The sequence below is a fragment of the Diceros bicornis genome, chromosome 33, assembly GCF_020826845.1.
Source record: "Diceros bicornis minor isolate mBicDic1 chromosome 33, mDicBic1.mat.cur, whole genome shotgun sequence".
Classification (NCBI taxonomy): Eukaryota; Metazoa; Chordata; class Mammalia; order Perissodactyla; family Rhinocerotidae; genus Diceros; species Diceros bicornis.
This window is the reverse complement of record NC_080772.1, coordinates 21,608,121-21,635,930: the sequence shown is the minus strand read 5'-3', so window position 1 is coordinate 21,635,930 and position 27,810 is coordinate 21,608,121. Positions and strand designations below refer to the sequence as shown.

Here is a 27,810-nt window from a genome sequence, read left to right as displayed (position 1 = left end):
TTTCTGACTTCTGCTAATAGAATGTAAGACCCACAAAGGTCGGCATCTCTAAATATTTTGCTCACTGACAGATCCTAAAGACCTACAACAGGGCTTGTAGGGCACGTCATGTGGTAGGTGCTCAATGAATATTTGCTGAATTAATGAATGTATAAATGAGGGAAAGAACATAGGAAAATGAATTAACCTGGTCTCTCTGAGATATTTACTTAAAAAACCCTTTTGCTGAGATTTCAAAAGAAGTTCTTTCCCCAAAGTGTTATGCCTGACACTAGAGCCTCTATTATTGAGTCTGTCTGGTTTCCTAATTAGAACGTGTTCCAAGTAGCTGAGAAATTCTCCCCCCCATTATACTAAAATAAGGTGTTGCTTCACTTCAGCCACTAGTAACTATTATACACACTCTTGGGACATCATAATAAGAGCTTTTGGAAACACGGAACTAGGTGAGTGGCCTCATTTTAGGATCTGATAGAAAATCATAACGCAGAGCAGGTTCATCTAAAGCTTGGCCATGGTTCCTGTAAACCTGGCTCACCCCGAAAGAGAACCTGAGCTGATACATCATCTCAAATGGAAACTATGCAAAATTCAGTGGCTTCATGTGGTTTCAACCCCACACCAGGTGGAACCCGAGGCTTTGGCAAAGGTTCACTTTAAATTCTTAACTGGGGAATGTAAACCAAGGGGGTAAATGTGGGAGAAAAACAAAGTGAAATAAAACCTTTAGTTTTGAACAGCTCTGGAACCACAAACTTAAATCACTGCTCTTTAAACGTCATCTCACTCAGGCTTTAAACAAGTACAATCATTATTTTGAAAAATTTCCCTCAAAAATGAACCAGTTTTTTGTCATCCTGTATTAGAATTTCAGAGGTCTTTCACACTCACGTGGAGATCAATTATTATTTCCATCTGGCAGGTTGTGTAATCAAAGAACAAAGATGAAAAGGTGACTTGCCAAAGGTAACTAGAGGAATGAACCAACAGAGTTGACATCTCAGTCACAGCTGAGTTCCTTAACCTAAAAAACTGCTGCCTTTCATTGAAGGAAGCCAGAAAAATAGTCAAAAAGAAACAAAAAGGAGTTTCAAGAATCCTGTGGATCAAAGGAGATTAAGTTTTAAAAAACTGTGTTTTTGATAATAATATTGTGCAAACCCTGAATTGACCTATTCAGTGGGAGTAATTTATCAAAAATGTGGTTTGTATGTGTGCACATGTGCATACACGTGTGTGTGTGTGTGTGTGTGTGTACAGGATTGGAATACTTCTGAATTTTAGGAGCCCTTTAAATGATGAGGTGAAGGTATTCTAATTTTAGGAAATGTACCTATATCCAGAGATTTTAAGCATCATAGATTTTTAAGAGACTTCCACAAATCCTATACTCTTCCAGATACAGATATTCCTTATATAAAACTTCAGAGGTGTTATATTAAGATTTCAGAAGGAAATCTCTAACACGATAATGAAGGATTTCTTTCCTGCCCCATTTCTGCAGTTTGTAGCAGTTTGACTGTAATTCTTAATTTGTAAGTCTACTTTTTCATCATAGGAAGAAAGCTAGACAGACTTTGGAAAGACCAATTCAATACATCTTGCTGTTTAAATGACAAGCCATCACAGTCCCTTCAACAGACTAAGGCAAATGAAACTATGGTCTAGAAGTTCATAATCCTGGTATACGCTCAGAGGGAGAAACCCTTGAAGGTAGACACTGCATCTTCCAACTTCATGGACTGAATGTTAAAAACAGCCTCCACTACGTTTAATTCTAGAATAACTTGTCATTACTGTCCTACAGGTATCTGGAAACACATGATCTTTGTTTCTGGATACTGGCATGTTATAGCTGTTAAGGAATGTTAAGTCAGCTTAACATAGAACCAGTCTACCCTAGCACTAATCTCTAGCTTATATGAATTCAGTTGTTTAATAGCTTTGTCTCTGTTGCTTAAAAAAGCACATGTTACAAAAGCACCTAGATATTTACATCAACGTCTCAACTAAATATAGATACCCTAAATATTGTGGATCAATTTAATAATAGTCAATCATCCTTTCATTCAACAATATTTATTACTCCTGCTATGTGCTAACTCTATGTTAGACATTGGGAATACAGAGAGGAATGAGACACTGTCACTGCCTTGAATGGTCTTACTGACTAGTGGGGAGAGAAGAAATAGAAACAAAGTTTGAATACAAATGTGGTGGGACTTCCATTTCCAGTCAAGATGGAGTAACTGGTACCAGACTAGTCCTCTTGCTATAAACAGCCAGAAAACAAAGTATATGAAGCGACTATCTCAGACATTGACCAATAGGCTGTGATCCCTGAGACAAGGGACACAAGTAAGGTATGTCCCACTAGAGACACTTTCTGGAATATAGCCCAGAGAGAGGAACCAAAGCAGAGCTGAGGATAGAGTGCAATTTGGGGAAGTGAGGTGGAATTTGTGGGGTGGAGTATGAGAGGAGAGAGCAACAAAGAGAAAGAGCTCCAGAAATATGTATGGGATCCCCTTGAGTCCCTGGCTGAACATTAAGCTACAGATGTGTGGGGTGAGACCCCACAAAGTTGGGCAAAGGACAACCACCAGGCAAAGAACACTTAGCAGGAGGCTGTGAGAAGAACAATTTACACTACACATGGCTGGGAGATATACAAGTTCTGACCAGCCATAGTGGAAAGAACTCATTCAACACACATGGGACATTCAGTAGAGACCCCAGAAAGGTCAAGCCTTAGGAGTAGGGTTCAATTAGCCCTGGAGTGTAGATCATTCTGGAGACAACCTAACACAACTTAAAAACAAACTTTAAAAGATCCAACTGATCTTCAAGTAAATTAACTGCCTGCCAGAATAAAACCCAATATTCTTTAAAAGAAGACACCAAAATCCAGACATTCAACAATGTAATATTCACAATATTTGGCAGCCAATCAAGTACTACTAGACAAGTGAAAAAGCCAGAAAATGTGACTTCTAATCAGGAGAAAAATAAGTCAACAGAAAGAGACTCAGAAATGACAGAGACGACAGAATTAGCAATTGAGGACTTTAAAATAGCTATTATAAAAATGCTCAAGAATTTTAAGGAAAATATGAACATAATAAAGAGATAAATGGAAACTATTAAAAAGGACCAAATAGAATTTCTGAAGCTGAAAAGTACAATATCTAAAATAAAAGGCTCTTCAAAAAAGTGAATACAGTCTCTGTGACCTGTGGAATAATTTCAATATCAAGTAGTCTAACACAGATGTAATTGGAGTCCTAGGAGGGGGTGGTGGTAATGGAAAAATATTTGCAGAAATAATGACTGAAAATTTTTCAAATGTGTTAAAAATATAAACCCACGGATGCAAAAAGCTCAACTAAACAAAAGCATGACAAATACAATGTGACGAATGCTATAACAGAAATAAACACAAATGTAAGCCTATGATGCCAGCCCTGGTGTTCTAGTGGTTAAGACTTGGCACTCTCATCGCCCTGGCACGGGTTTGTTTCCCAGTCAGGGAACCACAGCACTCATCTGTCGGTTGTCATACTGTGGGGGCTGCATGTTGCTGTGATGCTGAAAGCTATGCCACCGGTATTTCAAATACCAGCAGGGTCACCCATGGTAGACAGGTTTCAGAGGAGCTTCCAGACTAAGACAGACTAGGAAGAATGACCTGGCCACCCACTTCTGAAAAAAAAATTGGCCCTGAAAACCCTATGAATGGCAGCAGAGCACTGTCTAATAGAGTGCCCGAAGGTGAGAGGATGGCGCAAAAAGTCCGGGCAGGGTTCTGCTCTGCTGTACACAGGGGCGCTAGGAGTCGGAATCTGCTCTTCGGCACTAACAACAAAAGCCTATGATAAACTTAATGCACATAATTTTCTGTGATCGATTTGTGCATTTATTTTTCTCCTTCCTTCCGCACATCACTCGGAGTCTTCATGAACTCCTCCACCTTCCTCCTTTACCAAGTGTCTAGATGATTGGGATCTGTGGTGATGAGAAGGGGAGAAGGTAGAAGTAGACGATGAAAGCATAGAATGAAAATAGAGAGAAACTCTCTCTATTGCCTCTTTGTGGTTCATTGGCTTCTTATCCACTATACATTGTTCCTTTCATTTTCCATTCGTGTCTAACAATTAATTTACCCCAGACTTACTGTTTAAAGCCCCCAGGCCCTCATACCCTCAGCTCTCACTAGGCCTCTTCCATCAATGGTCCTTATGCTCATTTTGCCCATCCATGGACCTGCCTTTTTTTTTTTTTTTTTTTTTTTTTTGTGAGGAGATCAGCCCTGTGCTAACATCCGCCAATCCTCCTCTTTTTTTGCTGAGGAAGACGGCCCTGGGCTGTGCCCATCTTCCTCCACTTTATATGGGACGCCGTCACCGCATGGCTTGCCAAGCAGTGCGTCGGTGCGCGCCCGGGATCCGAACCAGCGAACCCCGGGCCGCCGCAGCGGAGCGCGCGCACTTAACCGCTTGCGCCACCAGGCCGGCCCCCATGGACCTGCCTTTTAAGTGCCTCATGGTAAAGCCCCATCTCCTTTCTCTATCTCAAGTCTTTTCATCTCCCATAAAACCCTTATTATCCTGGTTCCTAAATTTATGTCTCATTAGAATCTCAGGCCTGAATATATCATCAGCATTGGCTTACCAGAGAAGGAAGAAGCTTAAAGGGTAGGGAAGCAGTTAGGGGACAATAAGCATAGAAGAGAAGACAGGTCTCTGGTATTACAGACTGTCACATGAAATGCCTTTTTCCCACCAAAACTTTAAACTTTATGCTTAAGATTTCTAAGCAGGACTGCTAAGGCATTTATCCTTTAATGGATCTGTAAAAAAAAATGGCCTCAATAATAATACTTTTTTTTTTTTTTTTTTTTGCTGAGGAAGACGGCCCTGGGCTAACATCTGTGCCCATCTTCCTCCACTTTATATGGGACGCCGCCACAGCATGGCTTGCCAAGCAGTGCGTTGGTGCGCGCCCGGGATCCGAACCAGCGAACCCCGGGCCGCCGCAGCGGAGCGCGCACACTTAACCGCTTGCGCCACTGGGCCGGCCCCTCAATAATAATACTTTTAATAAATAATGTTATAATACAGACCAAACTACTGGTAGACTGGTTTATAAATGATCATCTTTAACACTGTTTCTTTGCAACTAGGGATCTGCCTATATTTACAAACATCTATATCAATAAACATTCCATCTCAGTGGCTGAGAGAATCTAGGGTCAGTCTGAGTAAGGGAAAATAAAGTAAAAGCCATTTATGTTTTCACCTTGTAGTCTCATTGCATTATTTTGCTGACAAAACTCAGATGAGAGGTATAATTCTCATCTGAGTGGTGAAGCAATCCTTGGTAGAATATAGTAATAGCATAATCTTGTAGAATCTGGTCATGTAATCTGAGAACTGGAAGTGAAATCCATGTCATATTACAGATGAGAAAATGGAAGCCCAGAAAGGTTAAGTGACTTGCCCAAAGTCACACAGCTAGTTAGATATGCAGCTGGGACAAAGTTCAGGCCTCCTGAAACATTCCCTTATACTGTCTTTATAGACAATGACAAAAATACATTTTAGAACTCTTTCCTAGAAAACTTATTAAGAGCATGTGTTACTATTTCTCTCAAATGTTAGCGTTTGCTGGAATCCTTTCTTTTCATAAATATGGAATCATCATTTTCATAAAAATGATGAAGGTCTGACAGGGAGCCCTGACCGCACCAAGTGCATGGGTGGGCTGTCCTCTGATCCAGCCACTGCTGCTCACAGAACACCATGTGGTGAGGTGGCTCTGCCTTTTTGCCTCGTGGGATTCATAAGAGCTTTGTTCGGATAAAGGCATCTCATTTCAGGCACCCAATGACCAATGTGGCTTTTCTACTGCCGCCATCTTGTTATTTCTCAGCCATGAATGGTTGTACCATTAGGCCTCCAGGTGTCTCTGTAGTGTTCCTATGTCCAAATGATTATGGTCTTTCAGTGATCCCTTGTAACAAGCTATCTTTAAGACACATTGGTGCATGCTTTGGGGCTTATTAAAGAGCTTTGGGGATTATTCATTCATTATTCCATGGGGTCCTTGCCTTTCGTGGCAGTTCTATATGTACCTGGTATTGTCACCAGCCATGGACTCTAACCCACTTCTCTTGTCTTGCCCAAACTCTAACCCTTTATTTCTTGTCTTGTTTGACCTAATCCTCTTGTCTTCTTGAAAGGTGCAGATGTTCCTTTCTCTAACGACTCTGGGGTCTTGAGCTTATGTAGTTTCAGCTATGTTCCAGGAAGAAACTCTAAGTGACAATTGCCCTGGACCCAACCACTCTGAACCAGACCAGACCCGTCCAGACCACAACCACAAGAATGACACGAGCAGACAGGCAGAGAGTTGTACTAAAGCAACCTGCCTTCATTAACATCGCAAATTCTCCTCCTCTGGGAGGGGCAAAGCAGCCAATTTTAGATCATGCAATGTACGTAAAAGCATATATTCAAACCATGCATGTGCAAGCTCATGCCCACCTCTACATGCGATGATGAAACTTGTCCTTTGAATATTCATTCCCAATCCCAAATAAAGGTACCCACCTCCCCGTGCTCGGGGAGCCATAGTTTTGTGAAATTATTCCCTATGGTCTCCATTTTGCTTCCTGCATGCCGCAAATAAAATTCAGCTTTGTGTGACAACTATTCTGGTGTAGTTTGATTAACTCGCCAAGGAGTGGACTCACTTGGTCCGGTAAAAGTCTCTCTCATTAAACTCTACAAAACAGATGCTAGGCCACAGGCTCCTCCTTGACATTTAAATCATGGGTCTATTTGCACAGGAAACTTTTAAATATTCAAATACTTAAGCAAATAGAAGAAAAATTGTATAAATGAGTTTTAAAATTTACCCCTAGGGAACTGGCCCCAGCCAAAGCATGGATGTCTCTTTTGGGCAATTCACAAAGCTCAATATTTTTAAACCAGAAGTTGCAACTTTGTCTTTTAAACTAAAAAGGATCATTTATTGTGCACTTAACTACTTGGAAAGTAATGTGCTAAATGCAATAAGAAATGAAAAGATGACACTCCAGTCTCAAAAAGCACACAATCGAATGTGAGGCAAAGATATGTAAATGACAGTGTGGTACCAACAAGATTGAAATAAATATGAACCATAATTAAAGTATAAAGTTCCCACGCTTCTCAGATACATGCTATCTATGTGGCCCTGGGCTTGGTGCTCTACAGACACCTTCTCTTTGAGTCCCTCACAACGACATTATCAAGTAGATGTTGTTGTCTACATTTTACTGAAAGGCAACATGAAGCTCAAAAGGCTATGCAGCTTGTCCAATCCCACACATTAGCAAAGGGTGGAATATCTCCATTGTCTTTTCATAATACCCTATTTCTTCTCTCATACTGATGGTCCTTGGAGGACCTTGAAAAGGTTCAGACTTAATTCTCTACACAATGGGTAACCACTGTACTGTCATTCATTCCACGCTAATGATTGCCTTTAATTTTCACTTGGGAGATGCTGAGGGGAGACGATAGAGCCAACAATACCCACTCACGAAGCACTTTTTCTACTTTCTTCAATGTAGCAGGGATTTGCCAGCTCTTGGCACACCTACCTACTTAATGATAAAGAAAGAGAAGTGGAAAAACCAAATCTCAAGTTTATTATTATTATTTTGTGTGTGTGTGAGGAAGACTGGCTCTGAGCTCTAACATCCATTGCCAATCCTCCTCCTTTTGCAGAGGAAGATTAGCCCTGAGCTAACATCCGTGCCAATCTTCCTCCATTTTGTATGTGGGATGCCGCCACAGCGTGGCTTGACGAGCGGTGCGTAGGTCTGCGCCTGGGATCCGAACCCATGAACCCCAGGCCACCAAAGCGGAGCACGTGAACTTAACCACTACGACACTGGGCAAGCCCCTTCAAGTTTATTATTTTAAGAGCCTGTGGCAACATTTGATATGCAATGAGAATTTTGAATTTTATATATAAAATATCTTTTTCAGAAGGATCAAATACGGCCAGAATTAAGAATTAGTGCTCTCTCTACTGTGCGAAAAATCTCCAAAATACTTAGAAAAAAATCTCTCTTCGTGCACCTTCTTTTCATCATTCTCTAAGGATATCTTTTTTCTCTCCTTTCAACAAAGGAATCTTAATAATGGCACAAATGGAACAGCAGGGTAGAGTCCAGTTGCCACCCTGGGGCTCTGAAATTACATCATCACTTAAATAGTGATGGCTGTAAAAAATCATCAAATGTATATAATTTACAAACAAAAGATTAAAAAAAGTTTTCAAGAGGCAAACCCATTTTACCCTTGTGTAGCTCTCAGCATGCAGCTCTCTGAAGCTGCACGAGGGAGAGTCTAGACCAGAGAATAATCAGAATCTGGGCCCGCTGAATCATCAGAGCCTCCAAAAGGAGAATCTAAGTATTGGATTTCAGTGATTATTCATTTTTATTTGTTAATATTTGCCAAATCGTGGTTGGACAGGCGAAAAAGTTGAAGCTAAGGCTAAACAAATCTAAAGGGAAATCAAATTAGAAAATTAAAAGCTGGTTTAAAAAAAGCTTTCCCTGTGTATGCTGATAAAATACTCCCAAAGTACTTTCCCATTCATCACATCATCTGACTCTCTCAACAGGTATAAGTGTGCAAATGTACATTTTAAGTGTGCAAATGTAAGCTATTATCATTGCTCTTCTTTGTGAGGCACACGCACATGTCCTACTCCTGACTAGCACCAATTTCCACAGGGTGGGCGCTGTGGCCCGTGACTGGTTTCTCATGTGCCTGGTACACTGGCAGCGTGTGTGTGTGTGTGTGTGTGTGTGTGTGTGTGTGTGAATGTATGGAATTACGGGCAGACTAACATTATGGAAACTTATTACCCACTTTGTGCATTTCTGGATTAAAATTTCCACAAGTAATAATAATAGTTAACATGCATAAAGCACTTTACTGAATGCTGGCATTGTTCTGAGCCCTTTATACATACGGAATCATCTAATCCTCTAAACAGCTAAGGAAAGTCAGTGTTATTACTGGCCCCCATTTTTTAGATAAGGACATTGAGACACAAAGAAATTAAGTTTCCCAGTTAACAAATGGCATAGCAGGGATTCAAAGCCAGAGAGCCCGGTTCCCAAATCTGTGCCCCTAACCACTAAGCTACACTTCTTTCATGTGCCACTATCAATTAGAAAAAGAGAGAGAGTTTTCCATTTTAGGAAGACAAGACCACCCTTGCTGGTGATAACTCTTGAACTTCTCCCAAAGTCTCCATAAGTTAGGAAAGGCACTTTTTACATGACTAACACACATCTCTGCCAGTTTTCAGACACCCATGAAGGCCAACAGCTCAGCCTAGTTATTATTACCATGTAGATGCATGGTCTCACTATCTACATGAGTCAGGGGGAAAAAAATCAATGTTTTGATAGTCAGAATTATTGTCTGTCACATTTAGGGGTTGGCTGTCACCGGAACAGTTACTCATACATATATACACCAGTCGCCCCGTAAAACTCTGCCTTAATATTTCCATAACCAGAAAGTTCTTTAAACTAAGAAGAACTTCCAAATGAGAAATGTAAATTACATTCCTCCCCTTTCACCCAGAAGGGACATTTCAGCACTTACAAACTACTAAGCTGATACTGTATCTGACATTCGAAAGAAATTCCTTTATAAATCAATGCTTGGGGGTGGAAAAAGCAACTAGAAAATGGAATATTTCCCTAAGAGAAAGGCAGTCTTCCGACAGGCAGTGACAGAGAGCAGAGGGATATCACTTTCTGTCTCTGGTCTCTGTCCGGGGGATGCAGACGACGGCAATTTCTCAATGCATTTTAGTGCACGACGAGCCAATCAACAAGGTATTAAAAGCAACGGTACCCATTCCAGGGGAGTTAATCTCACACATCTATTTTTCTAATCATAAAGATTATTTGGAGTCAATCCTTCGCTGAATTCCAACTACAAGTATATAATACAGTACAAGCTATTTTTTTCACTTCTATTTTGAATGCTTCACCCATTAAAGATATTTCATTCTGAAGCTTTTCTTAAAAATGCACTGAATACATAGTTACAATCTGAGTGATTCTATAGCATTCCTTCTTTGCAAAGCATTTTTGAGTTTTTGCCAACCATCAAAAATACACCTTGGGATTAGTTTACTGGCAGAGACATAAAACTACAAGAATAATGAGGCAGAAATCAGGTGCTGGGAATAGCATAGTATGATGGGAACTGATGATTACCACGCAATTCCTTAGCCTTTTAATATCACAACAATAGCAACAGGTTGCATTTGAGTGGTTCCATACATCTGCTCCCTCCCAATGTACTTATACATTCTTTATCTTTTAGTTACAACAACCCAGTGAGGAAAGTGGGACAAGTACATTCTAATTTTGTAGAAAGTTACACAGTAAACAAAACGCCTAAAAGTAGAACCAACTCACTACAGTGTTCTTTGGACAGCAGAACTTTGTGACTAGTTATATCATGGCATACTTATCGTCAGGAGACATACTGAAAATATCTGTATCCCTTACAGCACAGGCACGGACTGCTCTGAATGCTGCTAGTCCTTCTCCCATAGCTACTGTGCATTGCTGAGCATGATCATGCCTGGCAAGACCCAACTCCTATGAATATCGTAGGATGGATTTAATCTGCTGGGGCATTCTTACTTTATATAATAAATAAACACATTTTAATGCCAAAAATGCATCAAATCTTTTTTTAATAAAACTGTAAAAGCAAATAATTTCTAAATTAATTTTATGGTGAATCCCATTGTAAGAAGCCATGCTTACAGGCTTTCTTTATTTTGCAAGTAATGTATTTGTTTAAAGTAGCACCTACATTTCAGATGTTATTGTCAACTGGCTATGGATAATGGACTTAGATTTCTTTAAAGGCTGCTAGAAAATAAACAAAAGAAAATGAAACACTGTCTTGAAAGCTTGGGAACTTCTGATGGTGCTAGCCATTTGTTTGGAAATATTTTGGTTACTTTTTTATTTTTAAATAATTATTCTCCAGCCAGCCCTGACGGCCTAATGGTTAAATTTCAGCACTCACCACTTTGGTGGCCCGGGTTTGGTTCCCGGTAGCGGAACCACACCACTTGTCTGTCAGTTGCCATGATTTGGTGGCGGCTCATGTAGAAGAACTAGAACGACTTACAACTAGGATATACAACTATGCCCTGGGGCTTTGGGGAGGGAAAGAAAAAAGAGGAAGATTGGCAACAGATGTTAGATCAAGGCAAATCTTTCCCTGCATAAATAAATAAATAAATATTCTTTCTTAAAGGCCCTATAGACTAACTACCTTCTATTTAAAAATAATGAAAGCAGAAATCACTGAAGTTCATGTGAGAATCTGCCAAAAAAAGGACTCCTTCAAAACGTGCCTCTTTCCATTTTGATAGCCATAATCCACATCAGCTTTCAAACACATTTGCACCACCTGCCCTATACCCTAGATGACCAGACAAGATTCCCTAGCAATTTGAGAGCAAAAATCATAAAACAAATACAAATTCCTACTGTAATTCATTTTTATTTTTACGTTTTTGTATATTCTACAAGAGAGAGAAGGACCTTGTCCCTGAATATATACATGCACCTGAAGACCAGTGGTTTACCAAAATTGAACATTAAGTTTTACAAATTCTCTAAACTGCAGATGCCAATGTAAAAAGCCTACAGTGTTCCAATTCTACTATTATGAATACTTGTGCAGCAAAAACATCCTCAAAAAAAAAAAAGCCTCAGTCAATGACTTATTTGTTTTAAGTCTCATTAATGCAATAACAACAGAATTAATAACAGGATTTGACTCTGTCACCTAATTATTCCAGGGATAACTTTTTAGAAAATCTAACCTTCATTTGCAATTGTGATGCCCTCTTGTGAAATCTAAGCAGATGAATGAGGTTAAATTAGGACACCACCGAGAGAAGGGACCTAAAATTGAATATATCTGCCACTGGTGGCACTAGGAACTCTAGTGGACACTAGAGTGGACACTTTTTCTATCCTAAAATGTGGCTTAGTGATCTTAAACAAATGTTGTGAGCCTAGTGTGGGCCATTTCAGCACTGGATGGAAAGATCCTGCCCTTCTTATTTGTTTTCAAGATGTCTTGGGGTCTATCTTAATGTGAGCAGGGCCCTTGGACCTTTCCTAAGAAGAGTTACCACACAGTAATCTCTTGTAACACTTGTGGTTCTGGGCACAGAACAGGACCATTGTGTGTGCCCTGATTTCATTTCAGTGATTGTCCCAGTAAAGAATGACATCATTCCATTCTTTTTTTGTGATCTCCACTGTGTGCCTGTCCCCCAGCCCCCACCCTCATCATAATTAAACTGCTCTCCTCCCCACTCTCCACTCCTCATCCCCAGGGGAACAGCTATTTTCCTCTTAACTTCCTGCCTGAATGTGTCATTATGGCAAGAGCAAAGGGTTTTCCTCCAGTCGATCACCGTCCCTGGAGTTTGCTTCCTCGCCACATTAGACAAAGCACTATTTTGTTGGCAGCCAAAGCGTACTGAGAGGGCCATCTGCTGGGACAGGTCTCAGCCAGCCGAGAATGGAGAGGAGCCAGCTAAAGGTGGCACAGCCTGACGAGCACAATGCTTCTCATCCCATTGGAGGTTGGTATTTTCTTTAAACACAAACTCATTGGCTTTGAGGATGTGTTGTCGAAACAGATCCATTTAACTACATACGTACACGTGTGCGCATAGGTATACTTGTACATACTAACCCTTGCTTTATCACTGAGATTTGTATTGAAGACTCGTGTGAAAGTATTTAGTTTCAGAGGGGTGAAAGGATGATACAGGAGAAGACAAGAGAATAAAAACTGGCATTAGAATGGAACCAAATACAATGGCTGTGTGAAGGAAGGTATCGATTGTTTTTTTTTGAGTGTTATCACTTATAGGGAAAAAGGAAAATCAACCTATATATTGCACATCCATGTAATGGAACATGATGCACAGATTTAAACTATGAACTAGGAAAACAATGTAGAAACTGTAAACTGTTTTGATATAAAGGCAAGGGAAAAAAATCAGAATAAAATTGTGCATTCTCCAAGTTTTCAATTATGTAAAATATTAGGTAGTACCATATGAAATTGTTGCTTTTGTAGGTCAAAAATAGTCAAAAAGCAGCAATTTTCTAGGATTCCACTTCGTATACAGTCATATAGAAAAGATTTATGGGCTTAGGTTAAGTGTGTGTGTATTTTTTTAACAAAAAAAAATTCACAGTAGGTAGCTATTATACTGTTTTTACAATAAAGACGTTATTTTAACTGACATTAGGATTTTATGTGATAAATTGCTCTCTTTAATGAGAAAAGTTAAGGGTAAGAGTGATCACAAAGAAGAAGTGTCTGCTTCTTAGCATCCTCAAATTCAAATCTTAACATCCTTTTCTTTTTTTCTGTGTGTGTGAGGGAGACCAGCCCTGAGCTAACATCCATGCTAATCCTCCTCTTTTTGCTGAGGAAGACCGGCTCTGAGCTAACATCTATTGCCAATCCTCCTCCTTTTTTTTCCCTTTTTCTCCCCAAGGCCCCAGTAGATAGTTATATGTCATAGTTGCACATCCTTCTAGTTGCTGTATGTGGGACACAGCCTCAGCGTGGCCGGAGAAGCAGTGTGTCAGTGCGCGCCCGGGATCCGAACCTGGGCCGCCGGTAGCGGAGCGCGCGCACTTTAACCCCTAAGCCACGGGACCGGCCCTCAAATTCAAATCTTTATATGCCGTAACAATCTTTAAATGCTTATTGGAAACCAAGACGAGGATAATTTTAGCAGTTTTTAGGGTCCACATCTGAAATTGAGTCCCTGAAAAGACATAGTTTACTGCTATAGTCTATGGACAATTTTAAAAAATCACTTAAATTTAAATTAATGTGTTGAATATAACTTAATTAAAGTAATATATAAAAAAGTAAAGTGCCAGGAGGCACAGCTAGGGCATGCTTATGATAAAATTCTCCATCGCAAATAGGCATCAATAGGGCTAGGAAAGGTCTTAATTTCCTTACAAACAACACGGGCGCTGTTCTAAGTTATCCCATCTGTGTGCACCAAACCTTGTCTGACAGTGCAGTTTTCGAGTCCAGAAGGTACAATAGCGGCCATTCAGATTTTGGCAGGTGTATTTCAAGCTGAAAACCAGGCTCCACAAAAAATAACAGTCTGTTCCACAGGTGTGAACATTTTTGACAGGAACCCTCAAAATCTCCCCCAAGCTGTGAAATTTAATTGTCCTTTTGGTGTCTTATTATAAGTGAATATGACCTATCTCTCCTTGGAACAAGAGAGAATCTTCTGGCAATCAGACAGTCAGGAGACACTTGGGCAGTTTCTGAGATTTGCTTATAACATCTCCTCGTTCTGTTTCTTGCATTATATATTTTGGAGGTGATGCCAAGCTCAATGAACTGTAGGTAAACAGTTCTTAAAGCCGGAAAAATATTAAATAAAAGAACTTTATACCCAGATGACATGAGCAGAGAGGCAATCAAAAATACACAGAGCAGCATTTTAAAACCCCAAGGCCCATTACAGTGGTCCTTATTTTACAAACCTGACTCTCTGAGCACACACAGAAAGGACCCATTTCTTTCTACAAAATTTACCAGATGGGAGGATTATGGATACATGAATACAGATGTAGTGGTGTGACATGACTCAGCTACCTATCTAATCCAGCTCAAAGGATGGATGAGGAAGGGCAGAGATCTCTGAAGCTATCAGCTGCTCAGACTTTGAATTTTAATTTTCCAATCCAAAGACGGAAAAAGCAGATGGAGCCTGCTGATATAGGGGGTCCACAGATTTTTAAGAAATAAATATCGTGTGTGTTAAATTTGAGCAAATGATTCTAACTTGATCCAATGTTAAAGTAAACACATTTCTATTTTCTCATAATAAGGATATGCTGAGAAATGAAAAGGATATAATGCTTAAAGTGGTAAAATTACCCATTAAAGGGAGAAAAGTGTGAAATGAAAGATTACTGGCCAGATGATAAACAATATGGCATCCCAGAAAAGTGGTCTCTTCATAGCGCAAAAGAAACTAAGACAGATGCTTTGAGAAATCAGGTCCTCAGTGATCTCTTGAGAAGAAAAAGGGTGACCTCTAGTATTAAGGGTTTTCCAGCCTCTTCTATAGTTAATTTTGAATGGCATTATAGTGAAGGCCAACCTCTTTCCTACAGAAAAATTGATGCATGGGCCTAGGTTCACAAAGAAAAGGTTTGGCAAACTGACTCAAGAAGATGAAGAATTCTTAAGAAGTCACAGCTCTAGTGTTTACTGAACTTGTTCTTCAAGAGAGATCTTTCTTAGTTTCTGTTTTGTAGTATTTTCCTTTCCTGTTTGGAGTTTTGAGGGAAGGAGACCTAAACTTCAATTTGTCTTCTCTTACTGTTGATTTAGCTTATGGATAACGAGCATCCAACACATTACTGGTGATATCCCAGACCACCTGCAGACAAAGCTCCTAGAACTATAGAAAAACTGCCAATGCTCAGGATTTTACGTCCATCCCAGTCTCCCACGCACTTTCAGCCATTTCGCTTCTCCACTTGCCATTTGTAGTGTGAAGACAAAATATTGAATTCCATGAGTATTAGAAAGAGAAGCTGGATTATAAATCAATCCTCAAAAGACGAACCTGAAATTCAGGTCAGACTTGAGGACTTTGTTTTGTTTTGTTTGTGTGATCACTGTTTGGTGATTATAGGACTTATTCCAAGCCAACCTGGGCCAACACAAAGCTTAGAATGAAAATCAAGCAAAGGGCAAAGATTCTGAAGAGCTACAATTCGAAACCAAGAGGAACTCAACAGTTTCCAATGCTTCAGTGTTGGATGGGGATGGAAGGGAACAACTTTCAATACTGACATTTGAGAAAAGACTCATGGGGATGTAAACTCATATAAATCAACACCTTTAAGAATGATTTTGCAACCAAGGTTGTATTGCTGAGGTGGGTCTCCGTAACTCTCCCCAGCCTCACAACACTCTTGGCACTAATATTTATCTGTCCAAGGCAAGAAACTGTGAAGGCAAGCTGTGAACAAGACAGGTGACATTTGTACATTTTTCACTCCTGAGAATGTGGATGACTGAGAGTACCTGGTCTGCCATTCACTATCCCTCTAATTTCCCTGAGCTTCCTGAACAGCTCACGACATATTAATAAAGTTATATGATTCTTTAAATACCCATTTTTCAGATGGTCCTTTTGTCATTCCGGAAGACTAATTTCATGAAACGGCTCTGTCACATTTAATGTCCCTTTTAGCCCTCTCAGCCAAGAAGGATGTGAATGCTGCAGGAAGGTGCAGGACTATTGACAACTCGGTTTTCTACAATTCCCCATCTGTGAAATGTCCCTCTCTTCAAGTGACATGGAGTGCTCGGGGTTTAATTAATGCCTTGGTTTAATTAATCAAGAGATAAATATTTGATATGAGTACCTTTGAAGATTTTCTGCAGTTACTCTGTCTTGGAAAACCTGCATGTCATTTGCCAAATTCACCTTCTTCGGATGATGAAGTGACAGTGCCGTCAGAACCTACAATGGAGGAAAGCAAAAGTGTCCTCAGTTGCATTTTACCAGTGATTTATCTTTCAGATGCTGCCCTTTCACAGCTTCAAAGAAGGACATCATTAGGAATAATACTCTCCAAATTTCATCCAGACTGATTTTCTTACAATCACTCGCAAGAGACTTCGAAGCATTGTGGGTAAATCGGTCCTTTTGTAGAAGTTTCCATTTGACTCTCTCTTCATCAAGGGAAAGACTTTCCATTAGATTAATTTCACATTATTCTTTGACTGGATATCATAAAACCTATCAAGAAGAGTTTCTTTTTAAAAATTTACAAAGTGTTCCAAATTTAAAAGTTGAGTGACTTCTAATTTCAGGTTATGAGACCTATTTTAAAGGAAAATGTGCTGAATCATGAAATCTTTTTTTTTTTAATATTATTTATTTATTTATTTTCCCCCCAAAGCCCCAGTAGATAGTTGTACATCATAGTTGCACACCCTTCTAGTCGCTGTATGTGGGACGCGGCCTCAGCATGGCCGGACAAGCAGTGTGTCGGTGTGCGCCCAGGATCCGAACCGGGCCACCAGCAGCAGAGCGCAGGCACTTAACCGCTAAGCCACGGGGCTGGCCCATCATGAAATCTTCTAAAGTTGCTAGAAGCTGCTATTTGATGAGGAGCAAAGTAAGCATTTTCAAGTGGTTAAATTTGTTTCTATTCTGCATTTATGACAGTTGAAAAATATGTGACTAAAATCATCTTAGATACTTTAAATAAGAGGAAACGCATTTTAATGTATTAAATATTTGATGAAGCAATCTTGCTGCGCTGAACAGCACATTTTAACATACACATATTACATATAAATGTGGATACGATATAATATAAGATAGAAGAGGAAATATATAATATATATCTTAGAAGGAAATATAAGATAAAGAAATATAATAGGAAAATGACAAACACTAACAACTCAAAATTTCCTTTATACGTAAAAAACATGTCTCTTGCCCATGTAACTATTAGAGTATTTCATTCGGAGCTTTCTTAGCTCTTCACTGGTGAATACAACTGCATGTTGGTACAGAGTGGAATCTCAGAGGCAGAGGGCGTAGATTATTTCACTCAATACAACAGACCTGGAATCTCTCCTTGTTCTGAACTGGCCCTGGTGATTCAGGGTAAATGTGGGCAGTGCCAGGTCCTTCGCTCTGTTCTGAGAGCTTCCCTCTTGCAGCGAGACTGCTGCAGCCCGGCCTCCCTGGAGCCGGCCTCCCTGGAGCTGGTCTGTCGCTGCAGGACTCTCCCTCTCACACCACCCGTATCATGTCTCTTGGCGTTCCCAGCAGGAGCTCAACGCCTCCACCCCTGTACGCCACCCACTGTAATCTGGCACACCCAACCCACTCAGCCTTTTGGCCACTCCCCTGTGCTTCTCATCCTGGGAGCTGGTGAGTTTTTACATTCTCCGTTTCCATTTATCTGATAATATTACGAATTATATAAGAATCACGCAGATTTCCACTTCTTAAATGTGTTCCAGGAGGACCTTAAATGGTTATGTTTATAATTATGCCATGGCACCTCACGATTTCCTGAAGTCAAAGTTCACATCTGAATGTGAGGCTATAAGTATCTGGCTGTGGTCATGCTGGCATAGCCTAATGTCAAAATAATAACATCCTTTCTGCAATGATTCTGAATCTACTCCTGAGAGCAGCAGACTCTGCAATTCAGTGCTTGAATTCCAGGCTACAGCATTCACTGGCTATGAGACCTTGAGCGAGTTACTTAATTTCTCTATGCCTCAGCATCCTTCACTGAAAAATGGAGGTTAAAAATAGTATCTACCCCATAGGGTTGATGTGAGGATTACACACAAGCATCCACGTAAAAAATTTAGAAGAGTATGTGGCACATCAGAAACGTTCAATAAACATTGGCAACCATTATCACTTGTGTTGAATTTTTTTTTAGCCAGTAATAAAGATACAACATACCCTGTAATGGTAATTTGCAATCAAAAGACATTTTCATGGAACGAGACCAGAGTTTTCATAAAGTTTATAAATGGAGACTTTGATTTGTCGTCATTAAAATGATAATGCATGGGAGAAAAATATAATAACTTAATTGCTATAGGCTATTAAACAGAGAACAGAGGCAGCCTAAATACCTGCTTGATACATGTATGTACGTGAGAGTCACACACTTCCTCCTGTGCTGTATGAAGTTTTATTTGCCAGACTATATAGTAAGGTGACGGGAGGACTGAGCCACCACAGTGCTCAGTTCCATGGTCTCGACCCCACTGGATGTGTTTCCTACATCCTTTCTTCCTTTATATGTGCCAACTGTAACAATTCTTTATAAATAGGCATAGCCCTGAATGTGCAATAGATATTTTTTATTAAAATATTTCTCTCGGGCTGGCCCCGTGGCTTAGCGGTTGAGTGTGCGCGTTCCGATGCTGGCGGCCCGGGTTCGGGTCCTGGGCGCGCACCGATGCAGCGCTTCTCCGGCCATGCTGAGGCCGCGTCCCACATACAGCAACTAGAAGGATGTGCAGCTATGACATACAACTATCTACTGGGGCTTTGGGGGGAAAAAAGAAAAAAAAATATTTCTCTCTTTTCTTTACAATTTCATTAATGAACACTTGGTTAAAGTGAATTTATTCTTTAGTTTCAGCAAAATGCATCATCTGGCAAATAAAATTAATATTATTAATTTTAACCTATTAATTCTAGTCTAACCAATAGAATATTATTGGTTTACAGTTTTGTTTATATTTAATTAGCAACTTATTTTGGATTTTTAATGATATAAATATAATTCTATTATTGTGGATTTATGGTTATATAAATATAATTTATGCTTAGTTTTTTGGAGGGTACTTATTTCAGTAACATTTTAGTAGATAATAATGTAAATCAATACTGGGGCTCCACAGTCCATTGCTTAGGTTGACAAATGCTGCTGGACGGTCTCCCTCAGCCTGGCTTCCTCAAGGTCCTACTTATGAGACCCTCTCCATGCTTCCATTTCTACTAGAAAAATCCACCTTGATTCCCTCTACATATTCAAATTCTAAGCACCCCTCTTGGATCAGCTGAAACCACTCCCTGACAACCTCAATTTTCATTTACATCTCTCATCAGAACTCCTACAACACTTAAAATCTGTGCCACACCATGTAGCATTTAGTTATCGAGTCTCCGCTGTTGCTGCTGCTGCCTGCATGGGTGATGGTCTCGTCTCTCCGGACAGGTTTTAAGATTGCTGCGCATGAGGATTGTATCTCAGGCTTTGTCTGCATTTTATCTTCTACTCATAATGTGGTCCTGGTAACTACCATGCACTGATTGAGCATCACTGTATAGTCAGGATCTGAGTCACAGATTGATCTGCGGTTTGTTTTGGTGTTTATTCAAGTTTTGGTCAAAAATATCTAATCTGAGACCCTGAATGTTTCCTGAAGAAAGCACAAATTGTCGGCCCACAGCCCTGAAGCTGGGGCACCCAAACCTGAACGGATCAGGGACTCATCGGCCTACTTCTGGACATTTTGCCCTTTTCTTTTCTTAAGCCAGACCTATAATGTTTCTTTTTCTTAAGCCAGACCTACGCAGTGACTCAGCATAAGACTCAGGTGTGCGAGTGTGTGCGTGTGTGCATGTGCGCGTGTGTGCGTGCGTGGGTGTGTGTGTAGAGGGAGAGCTCATATGAGTCTCGGTTTCTCTGTCTTAAAATAAAAGGATAAGGTTGGAAGACCTCCAAAATCTCTTCCGGCTCTAAAATTCTATAAAACATTGGCATGTATGCACATTAATTTGACATTAACATCCACAAATAAGTGTGTGTGCGCCAGAATTTCACCTGCTGATAATATGTCGGGAAGTTAAGCTCGATGGTTTAAAAGCTGTACTTTAAAAGTTTGGTTTGGCTTCTGTCTCTGTATCAGTGTGTTATTGCACTTAGCACTTATGAATCCATGCTCTAAAGCAAGTAGATGATTGAACTTAACTTTCTTGGCTTTCTCAGTTGTTCAGAAACTGAGCTGCATTTCCTGGCTCTCAAACTCCGTAACTTCATCAGATTTTGCTACAGAGAAATGTCATTAAAATAACAGTCCTCAGTGGAAAACACTAACACCATTCATAGTTAGTGAAATGCTGAAACCAGTAACTGATATTTTTAAACCGTGAATTAGAGGCATTTTTCTATACTGTACATATATATTCATATACACATTTGGATAGATGTGTAAGGGAAATGTTTATTTTTCTTAGGCTGTTGTCCTTCAATTGTCTCCTAAAAGTAGCTTTCGTCTTGTTGCAGACGTGTATTCTGTTGTTGCTCCCTTCACCTTGGAAAGTCATAACTGGTTCCAAGCTGCTTTCCCTAAGGAGTCATTGGAAGGTCCAAAATGTCCTCATTAGAAAACTCGTGCTGAACCACACAAATCTTGCCATTGTGGATGGTGCACGCATGTGGGACTATTACTTCATGCAGAATGACATGAGACCAGAAAACATGTGGACAGGAAGCCAAACCCAAGAGAGAGTTGGGGAGCTTCCAGCTTTCCGTGGAGCACAGAAATGGAGCAAAATCCAACAATATTCTGGACTCAGGTGTCTGGGGGACCGCACAGCTGCACCCTATCCACTCTTCAAACACTGTGTAGGAGAGTACAGTGGCTCAGGCAGCACCCAGTCTGGAGTAAATCATCATGTCAGCAAATCCAAAAAGATTGTGAAGTTGTAGCACTTGCTTATGAAGCCAAGACTTTAAATGGCTTGAGCAACCTAAAAGTGGAATGGCCAGCACCATATATGGAAGTTGAGTATATTCTTCCTACTTTCAATTGTGCTAATGGGAATTCTCCCAAATATATCTTGTTCTTTCTTTAAATAATAAACTTCCCCATGTTGCAAGCTCATCTTATTCGAAAGTATACATTTGGTAATTATTTTGTATAAATGAGACAGTAACTATTCCTTTTTGGGACTCTTCATTTTTTTTTTTATGGTAGAAGCATTTTAGCAAAAATAGAAACCTTTTTCATCATTTCAAAAGCCAAAGATAATTTCTGAAGTTTGGGGAATTTTGAAGTAAGCCATCAGAAGCCAGATGGAATTCAGATTATAACCAAATACTATCTTTCTGATGAGTGATAAAACTCTTTATATTTAGAGGTGGAAAAAGCTTCTTAAATCTGTTTTTAAATGTGTTGATACAGTTTATGAACCAGAAAGAAATATTAAACGACTTTGTGAGACTAGCCATGAAGTCTGGGGCTAAGCCCCTTTCATAATAAATGGTATTTGCTCTGAAGTGTTCAGGTGGGGTAAGAGCTCAGAAATCCAGGAAATCCGATCGAGGCTTTGCCATAGAAGATTAAGTGCTGAGTGTAGAAAGGGTGAACAGGTATAAGAAAACTGAGGTTATCAAGTAATCAGACCTCAAAGACTTAAAAAGTCACAGCTTCCTGTCTGCCAATCAGATTGTTTTCTATTCATTCTAAATCTTAAAATTCTTCCAGTTGTCATCTTTTAAACATTTACAAATACTACCCACTTCTCCTTTCCAATTACACACATTCAAAAGTATGGGAAGAACTTCTCATTCACACTGAAGAAAGTAGGCTAAGTAATGGCCCAGTAGGAAATCACTTTCTTTGCTTTGGTCTTAGAAATGATCTCCTTTACTCTAGTCTCTGAGGGGTCCCCCAATTCAAGAGAAGTAAAAAAGCCCCAAGAAAAAGGCTGCTTCTTGATGAATAACTATAAATTCTTTATGAATATGTGTTCTTTATTAATAAGTATTCTACTAGCCCACAGATCTTTTTTCTAGTCTCTGGCTCATTTCCGAAGGTTCAGAGGAAGTACAAATTACTCTTTTTGAGGGTATACATAGTAACTGGCAAGACTGCCCTAGACATGGCCTTCCTGTTGAAAAGTTAATGGGAAAACAATTCACTCAACTGCAGGGATGCCGATGAAGGCTCAGAGCCCAGCGAGCCCAGATATTGACATTTCTTGGGGGCATTGAGCATAACAGGGAGAGCCCAGTCTTTATGTTTCTCCTCAACATTTCCAAGAAAAATCTGACAATTTTATACTTTTTAAAAAACTTTTCATTTTTACTTAATGTTGCAGTCTAACCGCTTACTGACATCACAACCCAACATCACCCCAACTAACTCTATCTTCTTGTATAAACTTGTACCTTTCTTGTGGTATGGTATTCCACGATAGCTACCCAGTTGCCCAAGCCTAAAAACTAATATTATAGACATTTCCTTTTCCTTCGTTCCCTTCATTCAGTCCCCAAGTTGAGAACGTTCTACCGTCTAAATATATCTGGAATCTGTGCCCTGTTGTCCACCTCCACGGCTCAGGCCCTGAGCATTTCTCACTTGTATACTATAAGAGTCTTTTAATTGGTCTCCTAGTTTATAGTATTGTCACCCTCTAGGCCTTTGCCCAACCTACGCTCCAAACTGGATGGCAGATGATGTATATAAAATCTTCCTAAAACATAAATCACATCCACTCTCCACCTTCTTGATCCTTCCTTGTCTCTCCATTGATTAAAGAGCCATCCTGAAAGCGCCAGACCTGGGTGAGTTAGGGAGCTTGTGCTACAGTGCTTCCATGATTGAGATGGGTTTGCTACAAACAAACAAAGTCTATTGAACCAAACAGTGTCTTAGTGATGTAATTGACTTACATTTCAGTCCAACCTTATATTGATGTGAATCTATAAAACAAACTTTTTTTGGATCATGAGCTAATCCATGCATGAGTTTGAGTTTCACTAGAGTAACAGATCCAAACATCTTAGCACAAAGCACCAGAATACTCATGACTGGGCCCCTGACTAAATCTCCAGCCCCCTTAGTTTTGACACTCTAGCACCAGTTGAAACCAGTTCCCATCCTCAGAATTTCTCACATTTTCTGCTCTCCAATGCTCTTTCCCTCTGGAATGTCCTTCCACACCCCTGCTGATCCTTTAAAACTCACACAATCAACACCATCTCTGTGACAGTTCCTTTGACTTTTGCTAGGAGATAAACACTCTGGCCTCAATTCTGTCACTTAATCTCAACACACGTCTATTTTTGCAGGTATGCTGTTAAGAAAATTATCTGCTGTTTTGGTCTGTTTCCTCAGAGCAGGAACTCTTCTAGGGCAAGATAATAATCTTATTCATCTTTGTATCACTAGTGCTTAGCATAGTATGCAATACATAGTAGATGCTCAATAAATGGAGCAGAATCAAAGATGAAAAAATAGAGGCTATGGAAAAGCCCAAAAATTGACTGAAACATTGCTATTTTCAGACACTGTGCTAGACATTTTACATAGCCTATTTCCTTTTAGTCTTTCAACAATCCCCTCCTTGGGGAACGTAGTATTGGTCCTATTTTACAGATGTGAAACCTGAGGCTGAAAATCTTAACGATCTTGCTGCTGGTCATGTAACCAGGTAATGGCAAAACCCAGCCGCAAAGTTTCCTACAGTGATTGAGTATTCCATTGAGGCTAACGTTGAGATTATGTGGCTGATCTTTGTAATTAAATTAGCTAGAGTATAGAATTTAGTGTTGACAGATCAGTTTTAAATTTAGGGGTAAAGCAACTAGAATCCAGTCTCATTTTCAACTTTAATTATGGCCTTAGAAGTTCTTGGAAGCCACAGAGAATTTTAAGTGGGAATTGTGATTTAAAGGAAATCTTAAAAATAGACACAGTTTTATAATGTTTCTCATGTTTGTTGAATAAATAATGAATAAATAGCTCTACTGCATTCTGAAATTTGATATGAAATCTTTCCACTTGGCCCATTTTGGATATTACACTACCACATAAAATACTGAACACCAGATAGATACAACAAATGTTAAGATTTCAGGATAATTAAATATGTACATATATAAACTAAACTCTTCCATATACGTGTGTATACACAAACACACACACTTATACATACACACTGTATGTGGTTTTCACATCTGTTTATCTAAAGATAAAGACAATTAAGCTTAGTGGATTAATCCTAGCACTTACAGTGCGCAAAGCAAGAGGGCTCGCTTTTCTACATTATTGCCAACTTACATCTCTTAGTTTCCGTACTTGAAATGAAGACAGTAATTTTCTATATCTCATAGTGCATCAAGTTATAATCATGGTTTTACAAATGCAAATTGTACAACTACCCAAAATAGAACTTTATATTCACGGCTTATTCAATTAGCAAATCATACTTTCTATGTGTTCAGAAACTGTATCTTAGCGTTGTTCTAGACTTTTAAATTCACCTTTCTTAAAAGACAATTTCTCAAAGCAATGAGCATCATCCCTGAGAAAAATACTACGAACTCAGCATTCTTTACAGAAACATCGTTTAATAGCAGAGCTTTGCGTTTCGCCGGTGCTTAAGAAGTTAGTGTCCAGGTTCCTTTAATATTTAGACCCTTCAGCTATGCAGTGAAAAACTTGGTAAGAATTCACATGTCCACTATAGTTAACAGAGTTTACAGAGTTTACACAGGCCAGTGCACGTTTCAAGCCTACGCTGAACGATGGGATCTGTTTCATAGTGTGAAAAGAAACTTCCAACAATTGCATTTATTTGCCTGAAATTGAGAGCACTGGAAGCAGAGAAATTGAAGAGCAAAGTTGTTGCATCGCTTCTGCTGCCGAACAAGCCAGGTGACTAACCAGCGCTCCTCCAGGGTGGCGGGATGTGTGTGCGTGCGTGGCTGTGGGTAGAACATTCAGACAGGACCAGGACGCAGTGACAGCGGCCCATTTCAGCATCTCGCCTGGCTGCTATTTTGCTAACTGAATTATCAACAGAAACCTCATTCTCCTCCTATCACTTTTAGGAAGGACCCAATTGGGTGGAGGACTTTGGCCAGAAACACACTTTCCATCATCTAAGAATCTGAATGAGGGAAACCATTCTAATGAATAAATAATATGAAACCGACAAGGGCAGTAAGGAAAGTTTGTTTCCTTCCTCTTGAAAGCAAAAGCAGAGCATCATACTTACAAAAGCCGCCTTCAGAGTCTCCTCTAGAGAACCAGCTCTGGGAACTGGGAGCATGCAGAGGAGCAGAGATAAGGTGGCAGCGGGACTTCCTTCCTCCTCCTGAGGGCGAGAGTCATTGTTCCTTATCTCCGCTGACCTCCGAGGCGCGGGGAGCCAGGAAGGCCTGGCCTCTGACCCTCCCTGCCCTCCCCTCTGGCCTCCGCGCCTCGGCTTGGGGTTTCCTATTTGCCGCTAGAGCCGCGCGGCCCGACAGCGGCCCGAAGATTCAGTAGGGACTGTCTGCGAAGTGCTTGCAAGATGCAGAGGGTTATATAAGCCCGCGTATTATTATCATCACACACCCCCGTAGAACCACGGCTGCCAGACAAACAAAAGGCAGTTCCAAGAAGAGGAGGAGCAGAGGCAGAAGTTACACCGGGGGTGAATTTCGGGACACTGCTGAACTGGCTGGAAAAAAAGGCAACTCAATATGTGTATGCAAACCTCGGCAAACAAATCGTGCGCTGCAGCTGGCCGGCCGGCGGCGGGGCAGGCCCGGGGAGGGAGGAGGAGGGACGGGTGGGAGGGAGTCAGGGTTTCCAGGCATGCTGTTCCGGCCCCCCCCCCCCCCCCCCCGCCCCGAGCACCCGGCACAGTAGCTGCCTGTGGCAGGATGGAGTGGATGAGGAAGATGTGGTGTTTGGAAAGGCAGGCGGCGTTCCAGGGACCAAGTGCTTAGTAAATACTGATGTTTCTTAGACTCAGACCAGGTGCTGCTGCTGTTGCTTCTCTTTACTCCTGGTCTCCTGTTTTTCTAAGCATGATTTGCTGGGAGTTCCCTGTGCCAGGGCCGAACCCTCTATTTTAATCCTCTATTTTCAATCTCTCTGCTCTTTTCTTTGTGGGAGCGATAAACCCAGCCAGAAAGTTCTTTCCCAGAGCTCGGGGCTGAGAAAGTTCTGATTCACTCTGAGTACCCATCCTCCCTCCCCCACTTGCTACCTCCTATTTTCTTTGGATGATTATTATCCTCCCCTGTTCCCGAAACTGCTCCCCAACGTGTAAGGAACTTCCTCATCCTGGCGTTCAAAGCCTCCATGTGTCTCCACACTAATTTCCCACCTCCCATCCGGTCCTCGCCTCACCTACCAGCACATTAGAATATGAATCATTCTCTAAAGATGGCCTTTCAGTTCCTGCTTCCTATCCTTACTCACATCCTCCTCTTCACCCTGGAATGTCCTCACTCCCATTTCCTTCCAAGCTCAGTTCAAATCCCATCTTGCCCACAAAAGCCTTCCCACGTTTCCCCTCTTTTCTCCTGCTTGACTCTGCTTCTCGGTTGTAATTCCTTATGTGTTGGCTGGCTTCATAGGTTTGGTGCCTTGTGTGATTCTCCGGGGTGGCTTGGGACGGGGGCCTGGGTGAAGCTGGCGCTTAATGAGTGTTGGCTGAATTTACCTGATCTTACCTGGGCCGTCAGTCTCGGAGTGAAAGGGGCCTGTGTAACCGCCCCGGGCTCAGGTGCAAGCTGCCACGTGGTGGTGAGGTGTTGATGTTGGAGCTGTGCAATAGGTTTATGAGGGCTTGTGATAGCCTTTGCTTTTGTGTATGTTTGGAAATTTTCATAGACTTAAAGAAAATAAGAAAGCTGTATAAAACGTGGAGAGGAGAGTCTAAACTTCACCTGAGTCTGCTAACATTAGGACGTAAGTTCGTGAGGATAACAGGAATGCTGGCATTAGCTCGCCTCTGCTACTGCATATTAGAGGACCTATAGAGTGGAGCTTACTTAATAGAATGCCAGGAAAATTCCCAAAAGGTGAGATTTTCAGAAATCACAGACTTCTGGGATGCGTTTTATGGGGGAACTCCTCCACCATTGAAAGAATGCAGGCTATCGCAACAGCAGCTCAAAAATGAACAATAGCTCTCTGGTGAATTGTTTTACGATATGGGGTGAAATACAGAATGTGAGCTGTCAGGTACTGAATTTCTTGTGGCTTAGTATTAGAGTGTTCTTAATGACATTTCCCTTGTTATTCTTTGGTGAAAGCAACGTGCTTTAAATTCCATCTGTGGTGGTTGGATCGACCGCGGTGTCATTTAAGAGACTTGGGG

At 40.6% G+C, this 27,810-nt stretch overlaps 1 protein-coding gene across 9 annotated transcripts in view; it reads right to left on the bottom strand.

Moving 5' to 3' along the window:
- SULF1 (sulfatase 1) overlaps positions 1 to 27,810 on the bottom strand; it is a 181,286-nt gene that overhangs the window by 130,487 nt on the left and 22,989 nt on the right. For 7 of the 9 annotated variants that reach the window (XM_058528839.1, XM_058528833.1, XM_058528834.1 and 4 more), the window contains one exon: positions 16,571 to 16,668. The exons of 1 other annotated variant lie outside the window; for it this stretch is intronic. The gene's annotated coding sequence lies outside the window, so the exon portion shown is untranslated. Of the gene's footprint in view, positions 1 to 16,570; positions 16,669 to 25,710; positions 25,848 to 27,810 lie in introns of those variants that run through there. One more of the 9 variants, XM_058528835.1, reaches the window with a different exon arrangement.